A 27,199-nucleotide genomic window follows, 5' to 3' on the forward strand; every position below is an offset into this window, starting at 1 on the left:
GGATACCACAAAAGCATTTAAAGCTACTCAACATCAAACCACCATATGTCGGGCAGTGTGGTCTGAACGAACGAACCCGAAATTTCTTTGGGCGTTCCGATACGGATGCTCACCATTCTCTTCCTTTTCTATGCAAAGAGTGGCAACAAGCACTAAGGCACAAACATACAGTGATAGCCTGATGAACAGAGAAGTGAAAGTAAAACGAGTAAAGCTTAAGTCATCAGATTATAAGCTGGTAGCGTAGACAAACGTTTGTGAAAAATTTCTAAGAGATAATAAGGTAACTTGCCAAGGCAACCAAGCCTACTTACACTTGACAGTAAAGACGTTCAATGGACAATCGAGATTTAGCTTCCTATCACCCCACGTGATGGAAACAGTAAAAAGTTAACCGTCGCGCGGGACGGATAACATGGATGCAATAAAGTTACGAACGGTTTGCTGAATCATGTCACCTACAAAATCACAAGCTTGGCTTGGAAGTACAACCAACCAAAATATAAGTAACAACATGTGTACGGGTCAGGCGCATAAGCTTGCGGGCTTCAAATAACTGAAGAAAGCGACTTGGCGTTTTAGTACACAAGGTATCAGGCAATAAAAAAGTTTTGGAGGCCACAGTTACTGACACTGAAGATAAAACAAATTTACAAGACCCCAATAATTTAAAACACACAATCAATTTATAGCTCTATGACAATAACCAAATAGAAGCTACTATGAGTTACTATTGGTTTTTCGTCTTGAGCTTACTGCAATTTAATTAAACAGAATTATACCAGACGCGCTTCGCTTTTATATATAAAGCATCTTCCGTGGTTATTCTGAATTGGATGCATACGTTCGTACACTTTTGTTTATAATGTTGGAGTGCAAGTTAGTGTGTTTCTTTATATATTATCCAAGGCACTGCTTCTTCCCTCCTTCTCAGCAGTCGTTCACGTCGAGAAACTTCGATCCCCATATGCACTTGGCAGTTTTTGCCATTATGCAGTATTTCTTGCGCTGCATTTGGGTTATTTGCACTTTACTTTTGTAAGCTGAACTGAAGTTATGTGTGTTTACTCTGCAGAGTATCACAGTTTTTAGGTCTGTTCGTTTGTTTTCGTTCATGTTGTGAGTGTTGCCAACCTGTGAAACTACACTTCGTCTCCTTTTTTTTAATTTCACGTGTGTGTGTGTGTGTGTGTGTGTGTGTGTGCGTGCGTGTATGTGAGAGAGAGAGAGAGAGTTAGTGTAAGTTAGTGAAAATACCATGGTAGGCAAAGATGTGAGGGGAGGTGGGGATGGGGGGCGGGGCTTCATAACAAGTCTTGCTCGGATGGTGAGTATAGGAAAGAACCTGGGAGGAGATTGTATTGGTAAATTGAGCCTATGGTTAGATGTGTATATTTAATACTATTTTAAGTAGTGAATCAGTTTAAAAAGTTAGTGATTTGGCAAGTTGTTCTGGTCATTTATGAGTTGTTTCTCTTATATATTATAGTTGTTTGAATGTGACAATTTCCTTGTATGGTCAGGAGGGTTTTTTATTGTTGTTTATCCTCATGATTTCCATGTCTGTGTCTATGGTGGTAATTTCATGTTGTGTTGGTGCAAGTATTTTGTAAAAGTTGAATGACACGTCATACACCTCCATGATCTTACATGTTCTTTGTTACTGCTATAAAATGTCCACCTGGTTTGTCCTATGTATCTTCCACCTCATGTATTGCATTTCAGTGGATACACTCTTCATTTCTGATATATACCAGTTTTTGCTACTGCTTTTGGGAAGTAATTTCGAACTGAATTGTTTGTTTGGTGGACTATTTTTGTTATTAAGGAAGCTATTATGTTTCGACACGAGTGACATGCTCTTCAGATCGCCTGGCCAGACGCAGGAACAGGGAACAACGACAACAGGAGGCTGAACCGGGTCTAGCTTAAAAGCAGCAGGTCACAAACAGGCACAGCAAGTGAACCAGTCACAGTTATCACGCACACAGCGGGGAGTAAGATCAGTCTTTACAAATGCCGCGTGTTCTCGGCACCGAAGCAACGAACCAGAAACAGCTCACCGAACATACAAAGCCGCTGTGCGAAGACAAACAGTGGAAAACCTCGGAGCCGCCAGGAGATGTGTGGGTGACTAGATCCATCGCTCGCCTACAGACCTGGTCGGCCAAGGGAATAATGTGTCCACTCCCGTACCCAGTGGACGTTCCTCGTGTAAGGAATATTGTCAACCAGACCAGCTTGGAAGTCTTACGGGCAGTAGAGCCAACAGCCGGGCCGTTGCCCCGCAGCTCTGCGCCGTCCATGCTGCTTCAATGGCTACCTCTCCCCAGAAAACGATCTCAACGGCACTCGCGGCAAACGTGTCACGCCCCCTTCACGCGAAAGATTGTATTCCAGGAGACGTGGCCCGAGATATTGATCGTGCAACGGTTCTACATCCACATGGATACTCCGCAAATGACACTTCAGTGCCTGGTAGAGGGTTCATCGAACCAACTTCACAATAATTCTCTATTATTCCAGTACAGGATAGAGTGTAGGAACTGTGATTTAGGCAAGTTTCCAGTCTTTGGGATCGAATCTTTCGTAGAGCTAGCGGTAGTGTATGATTGGTAAGTATGGAGCAATTGCATCAGCATTTCGTAAACGGAACCTAACTGGTATACAGACTGGACTGGAAGACTTTATTTATTAAGTGATTTAAGTTGCTTCACTACTCTAAGGATATCCACTTCTAAGTTACGCATGTTAGCAGGTGTTCTTGGTTCGAATTCTGAAATATTTATTTCGTCTTGTCTAGTGAAGGAATTTCGGAAGCCCATGTTTAGTAATTCTTCTATGGCAGTACTACTGTCGATAGAATTTCCATTGCTATTCGCGGAGTTGGCAGTGACTATGTCGTGGCGCTAGCACACTTTATATATGACAAGGATGTCTTTGGATTTTTTTCCAGGTTTCGAAACAAAGTTTCGTTTTCGAAACTCTTATAAGCATCTCGCTTTTAAGTTCGCACTAAATTTCTAGCTTCTCTAAAAGATCGCCACTCTTGGAGACTTTGCGTTCATTTTAATTGAGCATGCTTATTTCGTTGTTTCTGCAACAGTATTCTGACCCATTTTGTGTACCATGGGGAATCAGCTACGACGTTTATTAATATACACTCCTGGAAATGGAAAAAAGAACACATTGACACCGGTGTGTCAGACCCACCATACTTGCTCCGGACACTGCGAGAGGGCTGTACAAGCAATGATCACACGCACGGCACAGCGGACACACCAGGAACCGCGGTGTTGGCCGTCGAATGGCGCTAGCTGCACAGCATTTGTGCACCGCCGCCGTCAGTGTCAGCCAGTTGGCCGTGGCATACGGAGCTCCATCGCAGTCTTTAACACTGGTAGCATGCCGCGACAGCGTGGACGTGAACCTTATGTGCAGTTGACGGACTTTGAGCGGGGTCATATAGTGGGCATGCGGGAGGCCGGGTGGACGTACCGCCGAATTGCTCAACACGTGGGGCGTGAGGTCTCCACAGTACATCGATGTTGTCGCCAGTGGTCGGCGGAAGGTGCACGTGCCCGTCGACCTGGGACCGGACCGCAGCGACGCACGGATGCACGCCAAGACCGTAGGATCCTACGCAGTGCCGTAGGGGACCGCACCGCCACTTCCCAGCAAATTAGGGACACTGTTGCTCCTGGGGTATCGGCGAGGACCATTCGCAACCGTCTCCATGAAGCTGGGCTACGGTCCCGCACACCGTTAGGCCGTCTTCTGCTCACGCCCCAACATCGTGCAGCCCGCCTCCAGTGGTGTCGCGACAGGCGTGAATGGAGGGATGGATGGAGACGTGTCGTCTTCAGTGATGAGAGTCGCTTCTGCATTGGTGCCAATGATGGTCGTATGCGTGTTTGGCGCCGTGCACGTGAGCGCCACAATCAGGACTGCATACGACCGAGGCACACTGGGCCAACACCCGGCATCATGGTGTGGGGAGCGATCTCCTACACTGGCCGTACACCTCTGGTGATCGTCGAGGGGATACTGAATAGTGCACGGTACATCCAAACCGTCATCGAACCCATCGTTCTACCATTCCTAGACCAGCAAGGGAACTTGCTGTTCCAACAGGACAATGCACGTCCGCATGTATCCCGTGCCACCCAACGTGCTCTAGAAGGTGTAAGTCAACTACCCTGGCCAGCAAGATCTCCGGATCTGTCTCCCATTGAGCATGTTTGTGACTGGATGAAGCGTCGTCTCACGCGGTCTGCACGTCCAGCACGAACGCTGGTCCAACTGAGGCGCCAGGTGGAAATGGCATGGCAAGCCGTTCCACAGGACTACATCCAGCATCTCTACGATCGTCTCCATGGGAGAATAGCAGCCTGAATTGCTGCGAAAGGTGGATATACACTGTACTAGTGCCGACATTGTGCATGCTCTGTTGCCTGTGTCTATGTGCCTGTGGTTCTGTCAGTGTGATCATGTGATGTATCTGACCCCAGGAATGTGTCAATGAAGTTTCCCCTTCCTCGGACAATGAATTCACGGTGTTCTTATTTCAATTTCCAGGAGTGTATTTGGTATAAATCTCTCAGTTGCTTTCGATACTTTTTTTCTTTTTTTAATTTAAGCCACACCTGGTCCACCCTGACACTGTTCATTTGTATTTTTCGTTTATTTTTGAATAATTTGGGATTAACAATATTCAGTTTCACTACTACAGCCGTGTGTTAACTAATCTCTGTATCTGTTTTGATGCTCGTTATTAGCTAGTGATTATTTGTTGCTAAAAGGTGAAGCGTGTTTTCACAAGCGTTTACTATTCGCTTAGGCTAATGAACTGACTCCTCGAAATAATTTTCAGCGAATGCATCTAGTACAATTTCGGATGACATTTTGCGGTACCTCCGGATTTAAACATGTATTTTCGCCAACATATGGTAAAATAAAGTCACCACTAACTATAACTGTATGACTCGGGTATGTGTTTGAAATTAAACTCAAATTTTCTTTGAACCTTTCAGCAATTGTCTCATCTGAGTTGGGAGGTCGGTAACAGAATCCAATTGTTATTTCATTTCGGATGCCAAGATGGACTGCTGCCCATACTAGCTCACAGGAACTATCTATTTCAATTTCACTACAAGATAAACTACTTTTAAGCAGAACAAACACGCCACCTATCGTTCCGGAACATCGTTAGGTTCTTTGCAAAAATTTCTGCTGAACATATTTCCAGCTTTAGCCAGCTTTCAGCGTCTGTTACGATTTGAGAATAAGTGTTTTCTATTGGCACTTGGCGCTCTGGTACTTCCACAACACAGCTACGACAATTTACAACTGTTATACCGATGGCTCCTGTATCTACTTACTTCCTGTGTTCGACCAGCACTCTTTGAGATTGAAGCCCCTTTTGTGTTTCCCCGAGACACTCTAATTTAAAAGACCGCCCATCTCATCTACCCGTGTAGCAGCCTTCTGTGTGTAGTGGACACCTGACCTATTTAGCGGGACCCTAAAGCCAACCACCCAACCACCCTACCGCGCAAGTCGAAGAATCTGCAGCCTACACGGTAGCACAACCGTCTGAGCCTCTGACTCAGACACACCAATCGGCTCTGTACCAGAGGTCCACAATCAGTCCTGTCGACAATATTCCATCTCCCAAGCAAGACTGGCAGCCTTTACCATTTCTCTTACCCGCTCAATACCAGACAGAATCTCTTCCGATCCAAGGCGACACACCGTTGGTACCGACGTGAGCCAAATATCTACAGCTGTCTGCATCACTTCTGGAATGGCCCCACCCTGTATGCACACGAAGTTCACACTTGCTTCCTTCCCCTCCTTGGTTACAATGTTCCTAAGGAGCCCCATAACGCGCCTAACATAGGAGGTCCGAACTATCAATAAGCCCACCCTATGTGACCGCCTTAGTCTTGTAGGCTCAGAGGTTCCTCTGAAACACGACAAAGAACTGAACCTGGCTGAGGGACAGTGCCAGCCATAGAAGGAAACCTGAACCTGTTCCTCAGACTAACCGGGAGTCCTTACGTGATACTCCCCGGGAATTCTTTCGCCGCCTGCTACGACCTGAGGCGGCCTCCTATTCGACCACGGGTCAGTGGACAAGTTCTGTGTGAGCACTCCGGTGAGTCTAAATAATTTTCTCCACAATAGTAAACTTGTAATAAGCTACAAAATACTGTCCGGCGCAAACGTAAACGCAAGAACTGTGTCTATATGATATGCAATCAAATTAACACATTGAAACTCAAGAAACTAAACCATCAAAGCACTCAGATGACACTATACAATTCGCTTCTAGTTAGCCGCATGAGTGAAAAAGATGGTATACGGCATTTACCTTCCCCGTTCCCTTTCGACGAATACGTGCATAACCACAGTATGGTAAGAATACCGAAACTTAAAGACTTGTATTTGAACTATTGGGCAGTATCGAGCAAGAGAGTGCAAGGCAGAGTATGGTGAGAGGGTGGGCGGGGGGGGGGGGCATGGACTAGTGGGGAGGGAGGGGGAGGGATTCGCTGATTCGCTGCTGAGCAGACAGGTGGGGTATGAAGCTGGCAGTTGGCGGTGGTGTCTGCCGCAGAGAACAGTACCGTCTCTTGTCACACCAGTGGCACCCACGGTGTCTGCAAGCCGCGTGTGATACGCCAATTCCATGAGACGCTCCTTCTGGGTGTGCCGACTACTGCTTTGCGTGATAGAATCATTCCAGCACCACAGAATACAGCAGTGGGTTAACAATGGTAACTGACCTGCTGCCAAAAAAGGTCACATCCTAAATTCTCTCAGTTTAATATCAGCGTCTAAGCTCGGTAAATATCGTAATAAAAAAGCGTAATTAGCAATTTCATAAATTTTCCAAGTAATCTAAGGTCCAATGTCTCGAAGTCGCAGGTATTGTATGTATTGTGTCAAGTTCTAGGGACTCATCGGAGACTTATGGAAACCCTACAGTGAGATCGTAATTTTTGAATGCCAGTTAATTTCGAAATGCTGCTCTTTAACAGTACATACATGCTAACATCATCTGGCTCTAAACGGATAATTGTCAGGTGAGTATGAGATAATGACTTTGTGGTAACAATGTTAATTGAGAATGTTAGTTGTAATACGAAAGTGCAGTTTACCGAGATGGGTTGTTGTGAAGCACACAGGCAAATCTCTACATCAGTAACCTGATGTCAACAGGATACGAGCCATCTCTTCTTTTTCCAGACATCAAGATCTTTACCAAGAAGGCATCCATTATCGGTATGTATATACGGCCCTCACGTTGAAGTTATCATCAGGAGATGCTTCACAGTGTATCTGTTTACATCATTCAGGTGTAACTAATCTGTATTGTTCACACAGTGTGTTATGGATTCCTACAGACAGACTAACTCGACGGATGCCACTTGTCAAAGCACTATTCGATGATGTGAAATTTGTTCCTGAATATAGCATACACAGCGATTTGGAGCAGCGTATAAATGTACGAGTATGTATGCGAGCTGTACCGACGTCTGCGACAAATCCTATGAATATTAAATCAGTACAACCCTGTCTTACAAATGTAATATTGGTTTGAATGCTATACAAGCAAGGTTCATAGCGAATAAAAACCGACTGTTTAGAAATTATTGTGGAGATGTAAAGCGTAATACATAACAAAGAATGTTATAACTACGTATACTTTACTTCGAAATGTAAGAAATATGTTAATAAAACGAAGTTAATTTACAATATGTGTTTTTATCGGTGCAGTTCCAATGACAATAACCAACAATAGCTTGAAGTACGTACGAGTCCGAAAAACAGGTCTCGCTATTACACACACACACACACACACACACACACACACACACACACACACACTCACACTCACACTCACATAATTAATATATCCACTCGTTCAGTGAATAGTTTCAGTATGGGAGGGTGTCAACACCAACCTCATAATCGACCCGTTTGTCGTCATAACGCGACTGTCCAGTCTCCAGAAGCGACACAGTGTGCATCACAAGTTTTCGCGATTAAAAATTAGCTTGGTGTTCCATATTTTGGAACACGTCATCACCAACACCATCATAAATACACTTGAACTAATCGTCACCCCAAAGGATTTTTTGTGACTGCGTGACTCACAACCTTATCTCGTGTAGAGGTCGAAAGTATCTATGTATCTGAGGTGCGTATACTTTCTGAACAAAGATCTACAAACTCTCCGATCTGCAAGTCATTCGTTCCGCCTTTCATTACACCGACAACCTTTTTGTTTGTAGGTTTTATGAAATAGTGATCATGAGATCATAAGCAGACGTGTCGAATTCGTTGGAATTGAAACTTGTAATTACATATGGAATCACAAAACTTCACACGATAAATTACATTCTCCATGTAAAGTAGCTTAGGATGTTTAAAATTAGGTTTGTCAGCGTTGTAATGAAACGTGTTCATGTGCGGCTTAGGAAGGTCTAATGTAGCCATACGTACATACACAGGTAAAATGTACTGAAGCCTTCCTACCTCCAGAGCAGAAACGTCTTTATTGAAGGTAGAAGGATTGACAATCAACTGTCTCCCCCCATGATACCCATCCCATTTACTAACTAAATAAGTGTTAGGGTGTCTTCGAAGGTTTTTCCGAAAATGGAATTATTCATAACTTAATAGAAATATTTTTCAAATGACCTCTTTGCAAAAGCTTTGTTCCTAGTGTTTGAAAAGTTCTGTTCCTTCAGGCAAGTTAACTAATCTAATTTAACAACACGATGAATTTTTTCCAGTTTGATCCCTACCTTTATGCACTGCTGAAGATTTCTATAATGAATAATGTATCTTGTTTTCCCCTCAAACCCTGCCACCAGCTTGGGTTGAGAATGTTTCGCGGCATTAGATGCTCTGAAGATTAGATTAGATTAGATTAGTACTTGTTCCATAGATCATGAATACGACACTTCGTAATGATGTGTAAAGTGTCAGGTTAACAAAAGGTGTCTATACAAGATATTACGTTACACAAAATATTACATTAGACTTAATATTTTTAATTTTTTGTGGGGGTGGGGAAATTACCTACTTACTATATCCAAAAATTCATCTAATGAGTAGAAGGAGTAGCAATTGAGAAATTCTTTTAATTTACTTTTAAATGCTATATGGCTATCTGTCAGACTTTTGATGCTATTAGGTAAGCGAGCAAAGACTTTTGTGTCAGCATAATTTACCCCCTTCCGAGCCAAAGTGGTGAAGATCATCCTTTCTCCTAGTGCTGTAGTCATGTAAACTGCTATTACTTTCGAATTTGCTCGGACTGTTAATAACAAATTATATATATATATATATATATATATATATATATATATATATATATATATATATTGTGAGGTTACATACGAAATACGAAAGCATAGAATGAAAATAAGTGTGGTAAGCTAATTTACTGAGAAGTATATCGCCAAAATTTACGATGGCCCTATTAGCATAAGTAGCTGAACTCAAACGTTTCGGCAGATCTTCAGTGTGTTTTTTCTAGTTCAACCCCTCATCAATGCATACACCTAGAAATTTTGAATATTCTACCTTCGCTACCGATTTCTGATCGAAGTCCATATTTATTAATGGCGTCATTCCATTTACTGTGTGGATCTGTATATACCGTGTTTTGTCGAAGTTTAGTGAGAGTCCATTTGCAGAGCCACTTAATGATTTTCTGAAAAACATCGTTTACAATTTCATCAGCTAACAGAGTGACAAGTCATTAATGTATATTAAGAACAGCAAAGGTCCCAAGACCGAATCTTGAGGAACCCCATTCTTGATTGTTCCCCAGTTTCAGAAATCACCAGTTTTTTGCATATTATGTGAACTGCTTATTTCAACTTTCTGCTCTCTTCCAGTTAGGTATGATTTAAACCATTTGAGCGCTGACTCATTCATACCATAGTACTCGAGTTTATCTAGAAGTATTCCATGATTTACTCAACCAAAACTTTTGAGAGATCACAAAATATCTCAACGGGTGACCTCCGGTTACTAAGAGCATTTAATATTTCATTAGTGAACGTATAGCATTTTCCGTTGAAAAACCTTTCGGGAAACCAAATTGACATTTTGTTAAAACTATATTTTTACACAGGTGTGAAGCTACTGTACATTACTTTTTCAAGAATTTTGATTAAGCAGTCAGAAGAGAGATTGGGCGGTAGTTGTTGACATCACACGTATCCCCTTTTTTAAGCAGTAGTTTAACAATGGCATACTTTAGTCTATCTGGGAAAATACCCTGCTTCAGAGAGTTATTACATATGTGGCTAAGAATCCCACTTATCTCTTGGGAACAACCTTTTATTATCCTGCTGGAAATGCGAACGGCGGTAAATCGCTGTGCGCATCAAGCAGACTGATATTATATATCATATATACCTCCGAAATATATCCTACCTCAGAATAAGCTGCCACAGATAAGAAATATTTTAATCCCTCGAGTTCTTTATCGGACAGCCAGCGAAACCCTCTAGTAGGGAGAAACCCTAGCTAGGTGTAATATGTAATTCTGTTCGAGTAATGTTGTACCATTCATTCGCGAATTATTCGTGTTTGCATTCCTGTGTACGATCTGATACAATCCCCCACAAATCTCGCTTTGAAAGAACAATAGTATATCAAGAGCTGTTCATAACACACTGATCTCAGTCGTTCTTAACATCGCTTCCCCTTAAAGTTCTGGTTCCGTACAGCTGAATCCAGTGTTGAACTCGTAGGTTTCTATTTATACATTCCGAAATTGTTCGAAGATGTCTACAAGTAATCGTACATCTGTATCCATGTAAAGAACTGCATACTCCACTAAATTACACATATCGAACTTGCTGAAAACATGGAGCGCATGTTCATATTCTACAATAGTAATTCCGCTTCTACTAAGTTTACCGTAGAATGCTGCTCTGTTAGGCAAAACGGTTAGATAGAGTCTTTCTTCTGAATCAAATATTCATAGAGGAAGACTGCTTTCCCCGCTACGAGCTGAAATATGGCATGACCGTAGTGTGCCTCCAGACTGAGATGTAAATTTTCGTGACGCATGGTTTCTGCAAGTTGCTGCTCTGGTGCCTGCTAGAATATTAGCGAGTTGAGGAAACGCAAAGGAATAGTCTTCTTTTGTTTTTTAGTTTTTGATGTGCATGGAACAGCAATCTTGGATAATATTTTCGTGAAAAAATAATAAACAATGTCAATTGCAAACTGAAAGGTTTATTCCAATTCCTTGACGGGTGTGAATAGACACTCAAAGTGAGGGTATATAGAAAACCGTACTCGCTTTCTGGGGAAGATATTGAAGATGAGTTCAAATAAAACTCCCATTTCACAAGCGATCGGCTGTTTATTATTTCTTCATCCTGTGTGAAAACGAGACATACTTTTCAGCACCCTCAGCTATAGCGCTGACGTGCTCTGGAGTATTCAGAATTCATTTAAAGATCAACGAGGAAGTGAGCATCATGCCCGCTGAAATTGTGGAAAGAATGCGGTATGTGCTTTGGAAGCATGTAATCCGAATTGGACGAATTGTGTGCTGCACCACAGAACTTACCGCTTAGATGCTAATCATCCAGACGAAGAGTTTCAGCTGCTCCATCTAATGATTTATCACCGATATAATATTTAACTCCAGTCTTTTACAATGTTTGAACTTTAGATGTTTTAATTATAAAAATAGTGGTGCTGTGAGGCCCACCAACTCTCTTTGCAAGATCTCCAATCTCAGAAAGGAAACATCTTGCCGAATCTTTACTAGTGTGTAGTTGTAAGTGATTAAAAAATGAATCATATGAACACAAGATTTGATACGCGAGTGCAAATGGTCCATGTTGTTCCGTATTCTATGAGAGAGACAGATTACCCACATAACACGTTACGGGTCTGAGTAGAGACTCACAGTCTGCTGTACGGAAATCGGAACTGGCTCCGTGTAAACACGTTTATGTGTCCAGAAGCTAATTCACAGCAATCGCTTGAAGGCTCTGTTAATTTATTGTTTGTGTGAAATGCGTTCAAGCATATATGACAAATGTGTTGTTCATCGTCATGTTTACTTAAATGAGAGGAAATAAGACATGATATTTTCTTCAGCCAACGATAATGCTGTTTGTCGCCATCAGTGATGAATAATAGATATACATGTTTCTGTCTGAGACAACGAAATCGGAGACGCGGAGGGGCCCGACAGTTATATTGGCAGTTATTCTCACCGGCAAGCAGAAAACATGTGAGGAAAAACTGATATTTAGAATCCTGGAACCCCCTGTTTCCCAAACAGGGGTTGACATGCATGTAGGAATGTTGTAGTATCACGACAGCCAGATGTATTTTCGACTGAGGCTTGTTTCATTCTGTCTCTGAGTGTACATTTTATCAATGAATACTGTAATTCTGTCGCAGGTGTTTCATTGTTAGAAGGGCTACTGCTGTTATACTCTTCACCAGTGGTAGTCTTTGTAGGCAGCTGACGTGAAGATTAGCTCGAACACCTGGGTTGCGGTGAAGCTGTTATTCATCTTGAACAACTGGGTTGCGAAGATGGTGTTGGTCCTGGTGAAGGTCGTATCCACTCCAGAGAAAATGTGAATTGTGATGTCACTAGAACAAATGAAAACAAAACCGTGTACCAAAATATTATATCAACAATTGTTACATGTGTGACATGTAGAATGGTACGTACATCGAAATTGTGACTGTAGAAGAGTAGCAAAGGTTGAGGTACCATTCAGGCGTCTGGAATGGCTTACACACCTCGATGAACCAGGCTGTGGAGGTAATGACATGTCAGACCATCATGAACAACCTGCCTACATAAGCAGCCTCTGAGAACGAACATATTTACATTAGCGCTTTATATACGCGGAGTTCCATTTCAATCCCTAATGCTGAATAATTCTAGAGAGAGATAAGATACAGTAAAATGTTATATATGAAAGCTGTAAACGGCAAGGAAGGTCACTCATTGTTACTAATGGCCGTGACCTTGAAAGTGATGTTCAACTTGATGTGGAGATTAAGGTGATTTTCAAAAATGGGAACCTTACTATTTGATTTAAGATTTGAAAAGATTTAAAATTTGTTACGAGCGACGTATTTTACATATGAAAGATACAGTATTCGTTGTCAAAGTATGGTTCAATAAGCACGATTCCGCCCGGCGGATTTGTGCCGAGATCCGGTGACCCGGCCAGTTTGTGGATGGTTTTTAGGCGGTTTTCCATCTCCCTCGGCGAAGGCGGACTGGTTCCCCTTATTTAGCCTCATTTGCACTACGTTGGCAATTGCTGCGCAAACAAGCTCTCCACGTACACGTTCACCAACATCACCACCACCACCATTACTCTACCACACAAACATAAGGGTTACACTCGTCTGGTGTGAGTCATTCCCTGTGGGGGGGGGGAGGTCCAACGCGGGCCGAAACGCACAGTAACCCTGATTTCGGTGTGGGGCGGCGGAGGGGTGAAGTGGACTGCGGTAGTCGTCGTGGGGTTTGTGGATCATTGTGGCTGCAGTTAACATACAATACATGCAATACTGTGGTTCGGTGAAGGTCAAATAAGCAAATACGTCTTTAGTTCTAGTAGGGATTTGACAGAGCACTGAAAGACCTAAGTCGAAACACGGCTCCGGAAATAGACAACATTCCATTAGAACTACTGACAGCCTTAGGAGAGCAAGTCCTGACAAAACTCTACCATCTGGTGAGCAAGATGTACGAGACAGGTGAAATAACCTCAAACTTCAAGAAGAATACAATAATTCCAATCCCAAAGAAAGCAGGTGTTGACAGATGTGAAAATTACCGAACTATCAGTTTAATAAGTCACAGCTGCAAAATACTAACGCGAATTCTTTACAGACGAATGGAAAAATTAGTAGAAGCTGACCTCGGGGAAGATCAGTTTGGATTCCTTAGAAATGTTGGAACACGTGAGGCAAAACTGGCCCTACAACTTATCTTAGAAGAAAGATTAAGAAAAGACAAACCTACGTTTCTAGCATTTGTAGACTTAGAGAAAGCTTTTGACACTGTAGAGTGGAATACTCTCTTTTAAATTCTAAAGGTGGCAGGGGCAAAATAAATGGAGCGAAAGGCTATTTACAATTTGCACAGAAACCAGATGACAGTTATAAGAGTCGAGTGACATGAAAAGGAAGCAGTGGTTGGGAAGGGACTGAGACAGGGTTGTAGCCTCTCTCCGATGTTATTCAATCTGTATATTGAGGAAGCAGTAAAGGAAACAAAAGAAAAGTTCGGTGTAGGTATTTAAATCCATGGAGAAGAAATAAAAAGTTTGAGGTTCGCCAATGACATTGTAATTCTGTTAGAGATAGGAAAGGACTTGGAAGAGCAGTTGAACGGAACGGACATAGTCTTGAAAGGAGGGTATAAGATGAACATCAACAAAAGCAAAACGAGGATAATGGAATGTAGTCGAATTAAGTCGGGTGATGCTGAGGTAATTAGATTAGGAAATGAGACACTTTAAGTAGTAAAGGAGTGTTGCTATTTGGGGAGAAAAATAACTGATGATGGTCGAAGTAGAGAGGATATAAAATGTAGATTGGCAATGGCAAGGAAAGCGTTTCTGAAGAAGAGAAATTTGTTAACATCGAGTATAGATTTAAATGTCAAGAAGTCATTTCTGAAAGTATTTGTATGGAGTGTAGCCATGTATGGAAGTGATACATGGCCGATAAATACACTCCTGGAAATTGAAATAAGAACACCGTGAATTCATTGTCCCAGGAAGGGGAAACTTTATTGACACATTCCTGGGGTCAGATACATCACATGATCACACTGACAGAACCACAGGAACATAGACACAGGCAACAGAGCATGCACAATGTCGGCACTAGTGCAGTGTATATCCACCTTTCGCAGCAATGCAGGCTGCTATTCTCCCATGGAGACGATCGTAGAGATGCTGGATGTAGTCCTGTGGAACGGCTTGCCATGCCATTTCCACCTGGCGCCTCAGTTGGACCAGCGTTCGTGCTGGACGTTCAGACCGCGTGAGACGACGCTTCATCCAGTCCCAAACATGCTCAATGGGGGACAGATCCGGAGATCTTGCTGGCCAGGGTAGTTGACTTACACCTTCTAGAGCACGTTGGGTGGCACGGGATACATGCGGACGTGCATTGTCCTGTTGGAACAGCAAGTTCCCTTGCCGGGATAGGAATGGTAGAACGATGGGTTCGATGACGGTTTGGATGTACCGTGCACTATTCAGTGTCCCCTCGACGATCACCAGAGGTGTACGGCCAGTGTAGGAGATCGCTCCCCACACGATGATGCCGGGTGTTGGCCCAGTGTGCCTCGGTCGTATGCAGTCCTGATTGTGGCGCTCACCTGCACGGCGCCAAACACGCATACGACCATCATTGGCACCAAGGCAGAAGCGACTCTCAGCGCTGAAGACGACACGTCTCCATTCGTCCCTCCTTTCACGCCTGTCGTGACACCACTGGAGGCGGGCTGCACGATGTTGGGGCGTGAGCGGAAGACGGCCTAACGGTGTGCGGGACCGTAGCCCAGCTTCATGGAGACGGTTGCGAATGGTCCTCGCCGTTACCCCAGGAGCAACAGTGTCTCTAATTTGCTGGGAAGTGGCGGTGCGGTCCCCTACGGCACTGCGTAGGATCCTACGGTCTTGGCGTGCATCCGTGCGTCGCTGCGGTCCGGTCCCAGGTCGACGGGCATGTGCACCTTCCGCCGACCACTGGTGACAACATCGATGTACTGTGGAGACCTCACGCCCCACGTGTTGACCAATTCGGCGGTACGTCCACCCGGCCTCCCGCGTGCCCACTATACGCCCTCGCTCAAAGTCCGTCAACTGCACATACGGTTCATGTCCACGCTGTCGCGGCATGCTACCAGTGTTAAAGACTGCGATGGAGCTCCGTATGCCACGGCAAACTGGCTGACACTGACGGCGGCGGTGCACAAATGGTGCGCAGCTAGCGCGATTCGACGGCCAACACTGCGGTTCCTGGTGTGTCCGCTGTGCCGTGCGTGTGATCATTGCTTGTACAGCCCTCTCGCAGTGTCCGGAGCAAGTATGGTGGGTCTGACACACCGGTGTCAATGTGTTCTTTTTTCCATTTCCAGGAGTGTACTTTGGACAAGAAGAGAATAGAATCTTTCGAAATGTGGTGTTACAGAAGAATGCTGAAGATTAGATTGGTAGATCACATAACGAATGAGGTGATATTGAATAGAATTGGGGAGAAGGGGAGTTTGTGGCAGAACTTGACCAGAAGAAGGGATCGGTTGGTGGGACATGTTCTGAGGCATCAAGGGTTCACCAAATTAGTACTGGAGGGCAGCGTGGAGGGTAAAAATCGTTGAGGGAGACGAAGAGATGAATATACTAAGCAGATTCAGAAGGATGTAGGTTGCAGTAGGTAGTGGGAGATGAAGAAGCTTGCACATGATGGAGTAGTATGGAGAGCTGCATCAAACCAGTCTCAGGACGGAAGACCACAACAAAAACAACAGGGACTATCTCGTATTAGAAGAGCGATACAGCAAAATACAGTGTCAGATACGAATTACAAGTGGGATAAGAACTGATGTATCATTATCAGTAACCATGATTTTAAAGACAATTACCGAAGATAACTCGAATTTTGAGATTTATTTTATGAAAATCCCCATTATCAAGACGCATAATGTGCATATAATATAGAATACTGATTTACAAGGAGTTGAGTGAACCCCCTCACCTCGCCTTCCTCAGGATCTACCTTCCAATTTGTGTCTAACATTGTATTTCTATAGCCCTCCTCTATTCTGAGTTAATCCCAATTAAGATTAAAAACATGTTTACTTATTTGATCTTTACTGAACGTTGCAATGGCCATGAATAACGTATCTTTTATACGTAAAATTGTCCGCTCTTAACAAATCTTAAATCAAACATTAGAGTTCCCATTCCAAAAAAAAAAAAAAAGAAAAAAAGAAAAAAGAAAGAAAAACACTTTAATCTCCAAATAAACTTGAAAATCGCGTTCAAGGTCACGGCCGTTAGTAGCAATGTGTTACCTATTCGCCACCTACAGCTTTTGTCTATGTCACCTCTAACTCGAGTTATTCTTCATTATTGACAAACGAGAGAGAGACAGAGAGAGAGAGTAAATGTACTACTTATGGAATAAAGATTCAGTCATGCCATTAATACTGGACTGCTCTGACAAAAATAGTTTTGAATCTGTCATCTTTAGCCACTTCCAGTACGTCATCAACTGCGGAATAAATCCAGTTAAGCTTAGATGTGACGTCATGTGCGATGCAGAATACAGTTCATCGTTTGACATGTAAGTACAACAAGAGTGTGAATGAATAAATAATACTTACAAATACGATGACGTTGAGAGTTATTACAGACTTGGGACCCATCTTCATTGCGTCATTTCATGACGGAAACATTCTGTCACAAACTCCTAGTGGCTTTACATACGCTTAGAATTGAAGGTCGAAAAAAAACTTCAGTTGCACGGAAGGGGAGGGAAAGCTTCCACAAAACATTTCTGTGAAAGAAATGAAGTGTATAGATATCTGAGTACATGTACTTATAATTTGAAAAGGATTAAAACTGAAGAAATAGTAGAAAGGTAGGATATTAAGGAGACGTGACCCGGATAAATTGATAGAAACAGAGGTTGTTGAGAGTTTCAGAAGGAGCGTTGTGCTATGGTTGACTAGAATAACGGAAAAGGATGCAGTAGATGAGAAACTGGAAATTTTGAGAGATAAAATACTGAAGGCAGCAGAGGATTAGGTGGGTAACAACACAAAGTCTAGTGGAAATTCTTGGGTAAAACAGGAAATATTGGATTTAATTGGGGGAACGAGATAATAAAAAAACTGGAGCAAATGAAGCAGGCGAGAGATAGCATCTTGTTGTTGGATTGATATTCTAACATCATCAGAATTTTTATTTCCTGCCGATGTGTAACGTTTGTGTAAAATATACTCACACCACGTACTGTAATCTTACAATTATTTCTTCCCTAAGAAATGCAACGAGTTGGCCATCTTGGCCAACAGCATGAAACTCAAGTGTATGCAATGTTTCATTGGTTACAGGTAGATATTTTAAATTAGATGGAACCTCAAATATTTTGTACCCAAAACCTACTGCATGAAACAAGTCATGAATTTCATACAGCAATGTATCGTTTGAATACGTATTTGTTACTACATTGCATTCTATGTGAATTCTGTAAGCCAGTAATATATCTGTGGCCAGATCAGACTAGCAGACCTTTACAGCACTCAATTCTAGGCGTTGTCGTCTCGAAACCCTAGAAGTACTGGTGATAAACCTTTCTTTGTTAAGTCAATGCCATGGAAAGTTGTTCGAATCACGCTTTAAATCTATTGGTGTTTGCATGTAGTTCGAATGCTTTTATTTTCTGCTTTAAATATGCGTTTATATCGTTTATATCGTATGTACTACAGAGAACCAGTACAACGTCACTGCTTGTTAAATGCAGTTTACGGTTTGGTGATGTTACTTTTGGAATGGAGCGAGGTGGCGTAGTGGTTAGACACTCGACTCGCATTCGGAAGGGCGACGGTTCAATCCCGCGTCCGGCCATCCTGATTTAGGTTTTCCGTGATTTCCCTAAATCACTCTAGGCAAATGCCGTGATGGTTCCTCTGAAAGGGCACGGCCGACTTCCTTCGCCATCCTTCCCTAATCCGATGAGACCGATGACCACGCTCTCTGGTCTCCTTCCCCAAACCAACCAACCAACCTTACATCCCAAAAGCTGTCGACCCAATACTTCATGCTCCTTTCCTCAGTCTGACTGAGGAAAATAATTAGAACACAATACATCGATGTTCCAAGAGGACTGTATTGAAGTTTTGATATCGTTGAAAATTATAGAACACTTGACTAACGGCAAAATAGGAACACAATACTCTTCAGGAGTTGGCAGATCCATAGCTGAGTCGAAGTGAGAAATAGCATTTAGATTTTTCTTAACTTGAGCCGCCCAATGGGTTTCGCGACTACCTTCAGCATTCAGATTTACTATACCACATTCCTTCCTTTTCCGTAACTTATTCAGATGTGTACCATGCGTGAGCACTCCTCCACATCTTGATACGATGAACTTTTTCAATATTTAGGTAGATGTACATCTGTGAGGGGTTCGTCTAGTAGAATGCTCATAAACTTTCTTCTGTAAACAGTCCTAGATCACATCGATATGGGTTTATGTACATTCCTTTTCTGTTGCTGCAGATTCCATTCATTTCTTAAATTTTCTGGACTTGTCCAACTGCTGTCGTGTGTGTTTAGCGTTATTGATTGTATGGGCTATTACACTAGCTCCTTCTGCCAATGAACCTAAAGCAGATAGGGCAGTCAACGGAGGTATTATAAAGGGAAAATATCCACGTCATATTTTAGATTGTGACAGAACTTTCGGTGCTTTAACGTGTGTTTCATGCTCTCCTCATTTCGGCTTTACAGCCCGTTTAGTAGGTTCCTGTTAAAGCTTCCTGTAACGAATTACGAAAGAAATGTCTTAAAACAGGATAATTAACACTTTAGCGTATATTGAGACATAAAAGCATAGTTGAACGTGAACTGCAAGGCAAGATTTGCAGGGGAAGGTAGAGATATGAACTATTTAAGGCGTACCAGTGAAGATATAAGATGGAGCATTTATGCTGAAATGAAAATGATAGCGCCAAGCGACAGGGGTGCGTAACTGCTGTCGGCCTCCCTCCAAATTATATAAGGAAATGTAACACATACGGCCGTCCTAATGATATCATTTATTGTATGGCTTCCGTTTCACTGCTTCAGTGCACCATATTCAGGTCACACCTTATGCAAAAGGAGTTAACACCATCCGTGTACACGATGCAACTGTGGACAACATACATAACTGGATTTCGCAGACTACCTGTAACAGCAATGTTGTCTCTCGAACCATCAATAACCAATTTGATAGTTGGTGGCCATACAATAAATGACATCACAAGGACGGCTGTAGGTGTTTCATTTCCTTACGTAAGTAAACAGCTAGAGTCCCCGAGAGTTCCAAACACAAGGATGGACATACAAATCCATGTTAGCGACCAATCCAAAACTACGCACCTGTTCAAATCACTGACGGATTTTTTCATGGCTCCACCTCTGTCCAATAAAGATGTGGTTCTCTATAGCACTGGGTACAGATGGTTGTTTATTAACTTGAAAGTCGGTTATCGGTTCCGCCGACGAAACCCCGTTTCCGTGATATGATTTACGTGCAACGATTCACACAACACATTTGTTGTGAATTCGTATGTAAGTCGTGTTTAGTTTTTACAACAGACGTGTAGAAAAGCAGAAGGTGAAATACTTGATAAGAATAAATCTGCGTATCTGAAAACCACCGACTGAATGGATCATATTTTCATATCATCTTCTGCCTTCCTTTTTTACATCTCTGAGGAGAAGTCATTACCGGATGAGAATCAATACATGCTGTGATTTGTAACCGTCCATTTCTTTTACGGTATCAGTGTTGAAGCATCAGGATTCCAGATGCAAACCTATGGGTCGATCGTCAGGAAGATGACGGATTTTCTACAATTTTACGGGATTACATTCTTTATAATTACGATTACACTTTAAAACTACCTACATGTTACTAATTTTTGGAACATTCAGGAAAAACCCATTAAAACGACACTTGTAAGTTCTGAAAAAGATTGCTCTGTAGTAACCATCACTCTACGGAGCCTGACAAAAAAAGGGAAGTACGCATAAGACATAGTCATGTGCAAGTACACACCATCAGCGGGTATGTAAATGATTATAGTTGCAGTTCGCTGTGACAGGTAAAACGTCCAAATGAGTTAATCGTTACTGTTCTTGCAAGTAGGAGGGCAAAGCCAGCACAGAGACAGGGTCAAAGGTATAAAGGTAATGGGCACTGTCGTGAGTCAGTTGTCCTTCAAGGTCCTGTGACGGTAGTCCTACTTCAAGGTTTCAAGTCTAACTCTTCCTTGAGATAAGGGGTCAGTTCTTCTCTTTTATCTGATTTAAAAATACATCAGCTATAATTTTTTTATTATTTGTCATCTTTATTTATTTGTCATTTAATGATATATCACTTTATTATCTGAATACAAAGACTTGTCAGTTTCATCATCATTACTTAATACCCAGTTATAAAGATATATTGCTCAAAAATAAGGATTTTTTCCCCACAAATCCCTTGGTCCATCAAACTGACTCCTTACGTGTTCTCTCTCTTTTCCTCTCTGCACACACCCATAACTCCTTTCTTTACTCCTTCTAATGCAGTCGATCTCCCTTCTTTTAACGTTATGTGCAGCTGAAACTGCCATTGTGATTGAGTATATAGTGTTGAAGGCATTGTTTTGTTGATAAGAATAGAGAAATAGAGTAACAAATTTCATTTATTCATAATATTATTCTCAGCAACACTTCTTTCTTGTACAGTATTTTTTCTTGGTTACGATTAGAGACATTCACAGTACTTTCAGTACTTTCAGAACTATTTTACAGATATGTTTTAATAATAATAATGACTATCAATTTGCACAGAAATGTTTTTTAGGCTAATACTAGCAACATGAAAAGAACAGACTCGACATACCATATTTCATGTGGCAGTCTTTGCAATTACTGTTTATTCAATAATGGCTTTTGGTTCATGCATTTATCATTGTTTAATACAGTTTATGTAACGTTGTAATATCGTTTGTTGACATAGTCACTTCAGACTTCTCTACAGTTATCATTCTTGTTGTAAATGCTGTTGTGGTTGGCAGGAGAGCCAACATCGTTACTACAGGAGGCCGAAATGCACGCGCTTTAGCTCACGCAGGCTGGCGTGAGGCCTGGAACATGACAAGGGAATTAGAATTGAGAAAAACGGGCGTAGCTGGTGGAATACTCAACTTCAATCCATCAATGACGAACGTCGCTCTTGACGGTACGTGATTTACAACATAAATAGAAAATGATCATGGCGCATTGCTAGGTCGCAGCAAATAACGCAGCGGCAGGCTATGCCAACTATCGTCTCGGCAAATGAGAGAGTATTTAGTCAGTGAACCATCGCTAGCAAAGTCGGCTGTACAACTGAGGCGAGTGCTAGGAAGTCTCTCCAGACCTGCCGTGTGGCGGCGCTCGGTCTGCAATCGCTGATAGTGGCGACACGCGGGTCCGACGTATACTACCGAACCGTGGCCGATTAAAAGGCTACCACCTAGCAAGTGTGGTGTCTGGCGGTGACTACACAAATACAATGGCTCAAACAGCAATATCCAGGATCACAGCACAGACATCAAAACCTGGCCACAGATTCTGGCCAGTCCCCATCTCAGCAGCATCAGAACACACAGCTTCTGCAACCAGGACTTCTGCATTTGTGATATCATTGTGATAAACCTTTTACATTTCCTTTATGTTTTCGTCTTCTTTAAAGGCAAAGAGAGAAGATGAAGCGGTAGCTCATCATGCCTACCGTCATGTATTTTTTGACAGTCAGTTGTTAAAAAACAGAGGATTTTTTCTGGTACCAGTAGGAGGAAGGAAGGATTCGCGCTCGGCTAGTGAACGAGTGAGAAACACGCCATTTTTAGCGAGTGATTGTAGACCGCCATTTTGGGGTCGCTATGAATAAGTTAGGAGTATATCTGTTTAGAAAAATACAGTATTGCTTTATTAACAGAAATGTCGTGTGAGTTGCTATTTCAAATAGTACAAAATTGCAAGAACTGAAGCCCACCTGTGTACTTGGAAAAATTACGAAGATCCGATAAGCTTAATGGGAACACGGTCAAGACTTCAAAGGTGAACACGGCGACCAAACGTAGCATCATAAAGAATGGTAAGCAGAAATCTACAGCGGAGAAAGAAACTACTTCGACCTGCAAAATAATATGAACTAATACGAACTTATTTCCAGGCATAGCTCAGCTTATTGTGCTTGTCATTCATGCCGAAAAATTAATCTCAGTAATTCAATACATTTTAAAAAGCCACGCATTTCAACATTTTATTACCATCTATTCCATTATTTTATTATATTATAAAGTGGCGACAGGTGACAGGTACGATACACAGTGGGCAAAACTGTGAGTACTAGTATTGTTAGGAAAATGAATATACATGTATGTTAACAATTTCTTTATGTTCCATGTACGCTGATGATGTGACGGAGACGGTGATGTGATACTGAAGAAATACTATCAAAAGGAAATAATAAATTAGAAGGAAGAAGGCGACAATACCAAGAGCACACAACAAAGCACAATAGAGGAAGTACCATTTACAAGACAACAATCAGGTAGGAGCGCGCAATGCATATAGAGAATGCGTTCCCAGTAGACCTATTAGAAAATCCATCCACCGATTTCCTAAACTCCAGAACCTAAAGCTAGAGATTAACGCTTTTGTAGTCAAGTAGAGATAATGAAATTTCTTTATCAGCACGAAAAATATATTGATCGAAGAACAGTTGAGACTACAATTACATAAAACTGTATGTGCATTTTTTCGTGTGAGAAGTAGCGCGGAAGTAAAATCTTAAAAAAAGAAAATTTTTATTTTAATAACTGCAGTGGTATGGAGGGTCAAAACAATAAGGAAATGTCATTCGAAAATCAGAATGCCAATGTAGTGGATGTTCATTTGCAAAATGCAACAATGAGTGGTTTGGAACCGTTTAGCGGTGATTATTTGGATGCTGGGCGCGACATGCCATTGTTGCATTCGACGCCCGTGGATACAGAACATTTAATTACAAGAAATACGTTAATTACAGTAGAAGTAACTAATGGCACCTCGAGGCAGGAGAATATTTTAAATGAGAGCAGTACGCGTAGTACGGACGCAGATGCTGTCAGGCGTAGGCCGGAAGTGAATACGGAAGATATGCAAGCCTTATTTAGAGCCTTAACAGAATCCATACAAACAAGCATGAATGCAATGAAAGCAGACAAATTCAAAACTGTCGGGTTTAGCGACTAAAATGCCAAGTTTACAAACGATACAAGCAGACATGACTAATATGAAAGCACACATGACCACAGTAAAGCCCGAGATCGAGAAGGTTAATACAAACATGACACACATTTCAGACGAGGTAAAATATTTGGGCACGGAACTCAATAGTCCGGAGACGAAGTTCACACAGCAGATTTCACAAATCTCCACGGAGGTGGATAGGAAAATTAATGAACAATTACAAATTTCGGTTCACGATATAGGTGAGAAATTAAAAGACACAATGGACGAAAAATTTGAAACACTAACACACACGGATCGACAGGAGCTATCCGGTATCAGAGAAACCCAAGAGAATTTACAGGCAATGCAAAAGAATACGCAGGTCAACTTAGACAATGTACAATTAGAAGTAGCGAAACTACATTCTTTCTGTGACGACCTGACAGAAAATGTAGAAAAAATCACATTGGAGGTAGGATTACTCACGTTAGAACACAAGAGGATCAACTCAGACATTGTGCAGCTTTATGAATCGGTAAAGAGTAATGCAAAGGACGAAAATACAACGTTCGCAGAAAAATGCGTACGTGAACAGCGTACCTATGTGGAAGCGGTAAAGGTTCAAATGGCTCTGAGTACTATGGGACTTAACATCTAAGGTCATCAGTCCCCTAAAACTTAGAACTACTGAAACCTAACTAACCTAAGGACGACACACACATCCATGCCCGCGGCAGGATTCGAACCTGCGACCGTAGCTGTCTCGCGGTTCCAGACTGAAGCGCCTAGAACCGCTCGGCCATCCCAGCCGGCTAGCGGTAAAGGAAAGTAATGGGGGACAAGGAAGAAGAAATCTTAAAACGCGTAGGACATGATATCATACAGTCAAGAGACAAAATAGTTAACAAACTAAGTACGGTAATATCATCGCCTGGAGCGATAAACAGCCATCCGCCAGTGGGAGAAATCAGTGGCGCGACAGCAATGCCCAACCCACGCCGCGCGACCGCATGTCGACTCGCGACACGAGCAGCGGGCAAAACTTTGCTGACACAAATATACCACCACCGCAGGGAAATGCTGTTCCGCCGTGCTGGACAGCGTTGTTAATGGATGAGAGCTTAATAAAACATCAACAGTTTCCCGTATTCTCAAAGGAGAAAAAGCGAACGCACCCGGTAGTGTTTGTCCGAGCCTTTAGAAATGTACTGCCCAGGACTTGGACAGAAGCTCAAAAGATTAAATATGTAGTGGGCTACGGAGATGTCAGAACTTTGCGACACATATGATCAGTTTGAGAATGCATTTTTAAAAAAATACTGGTCAACAGCTATCCAGGAGAGGTCAAGACGAGAGGTATTTAACCCAGTACCATATCATTCAAAATCCGGGAGGCTAAGAAGCTATTTTGAAAAAGACCTAAACAAGACCAGTTACTGGAATAATCCGATATCTCATGTCGATGTCCTGAAAATCTTGAAGAACAAGTTACCTGCAAATGTTAGGGAGAAATTAATAACTGTTCCCTAATATGATCTCGAGTATTTTCTTTCAGTGTGTGGCGTCGCAACTAGTGCGAGCGCACAGTTTTCTATCAAATATTTACTGTGAAATGTAGACAGACTGTAAAGTAGCCATCAGATTAGCATATGTGCTGTAGCGGGCAGATTACCGGTGTCCGTTCGTCTGACGTCACGACCATATGGCATGTCTGTACCGTGAGAATGTAAGACCTGTGCGCTAACTAGCCGCGTGTATAACGTGGAACTTTCATCTTTAATAACTTCTAACTGAGGAACCTGAGGAAATTAAAAGTTAATATACTAGTTTCTGTTATGAAAAAAAATAAGTCATCCAAATTTGAGCTTTGAAACCTGCATATTTTGGAAATTAGAAAAATCTTACAGAAAACGCAAATTTCTACAATTTTCGAGTCTAAATAAATACCATTATGTATAGATCACCTTCAGTGACCATCCAACTATGAAACAAAATCACCTTCCGTGCTTTTGTATTTATTTTGAGAATTTTACTTTTAGAAATTCACCTATAACTTTGTTAAAACCATAAATGTTTTGAATTTTTGTGAACAGTTATTTTATATGAGTAGGTGAGAGTGAATGAGTGTGCCTGAGTGAATGAAAGAGGGACATTCGCCATTCTTTGCAAGTGTATAAAATCTAGGTTGGAACTCGCAAGTGTTCAGACGATGTAACCGTGGGAACAGAGTCGCCAGTGGTTCCCCATCTTAGTGAATGTCGGATGTCCAAGAGTGTATGGTATTGTACAAGCAGCCAGAACGTTCGCGAGTATTTAAATAATTTCTGGAAATAAAGTAAAGTCTAGTTTTCCTTTCGGTTTGTTAAATTATACAGTAAATTTTGTGTAACAAGAAATCATGACGTAAATGATTCAGAAGTCATGACTGGTGCGTGCTAGATTTTGGCGCGAGGCGCACCCAAAGAGTTAATTCTGATTGGCTGTGTGATGTGTGAGCCAATGAGATGCGAGGACGGTTAGCAGACTAGGAGAGTGAGTCGCGAGTGGATGAGGAGTCGCGAAGGAACTGTGATCGAGAAGAGACATGCTTGATGTGTCCTCGCGAATAATGTGTAAAATGAAGTCATAAAACGGCTTCATCGGTTCGGTACTGTGCGATTTGAGACTGGAAGAGTCCAGTAACGCGTAGTGTGAGTTTGAGCGAGTTGTGACTTTTCGTTCCGCGAAAGACGCGAGTAACTTTAATAATTAAAAGCGTGGCGGTACTTCGTAAACTTTTACTAAGTGCTTATGGCGAGCATTAACGTTAAAAAACGAACTATTATTGAACATCGACTGCAAACGTGTATGTTAGAAAATCGTCTGTGTTGCAGTTAAGTAAATTCCGTAACTTTGAAAGCCAATTCTGGCGGGGTTTGAGTGTGGATAGAATTGTGAACTGAACTTTCTTCAAACGTAGATTAGCGGGCTGATGATCAGGCTTAAAGACAATAAAGAGCTTAAATAGAATTACCAACTTCGCGTTCTCGTTTGAGTAAACAATTACTACCATTCCAATAACTCAATTTATTTAGGAAGATTGCTCATAGATTGTATTTCAGCAAACATGTATCGCGGCCTCCGGTGAG

This window comes from Schistocerca gregaria, chromosome 5 (genome assembly GCF_023897955.1).
Source record: "Schistocerca gregaria isolate iqSchGreg1 chromosome 5, iqSchGreg1.2, whole genome shotgun sequence".
NCBI lineage: Eukaryota > Metazoa > Arthropoda > Insecta > Orthoptera > Acrididae > Schistocerca > Schistocerca gregaria.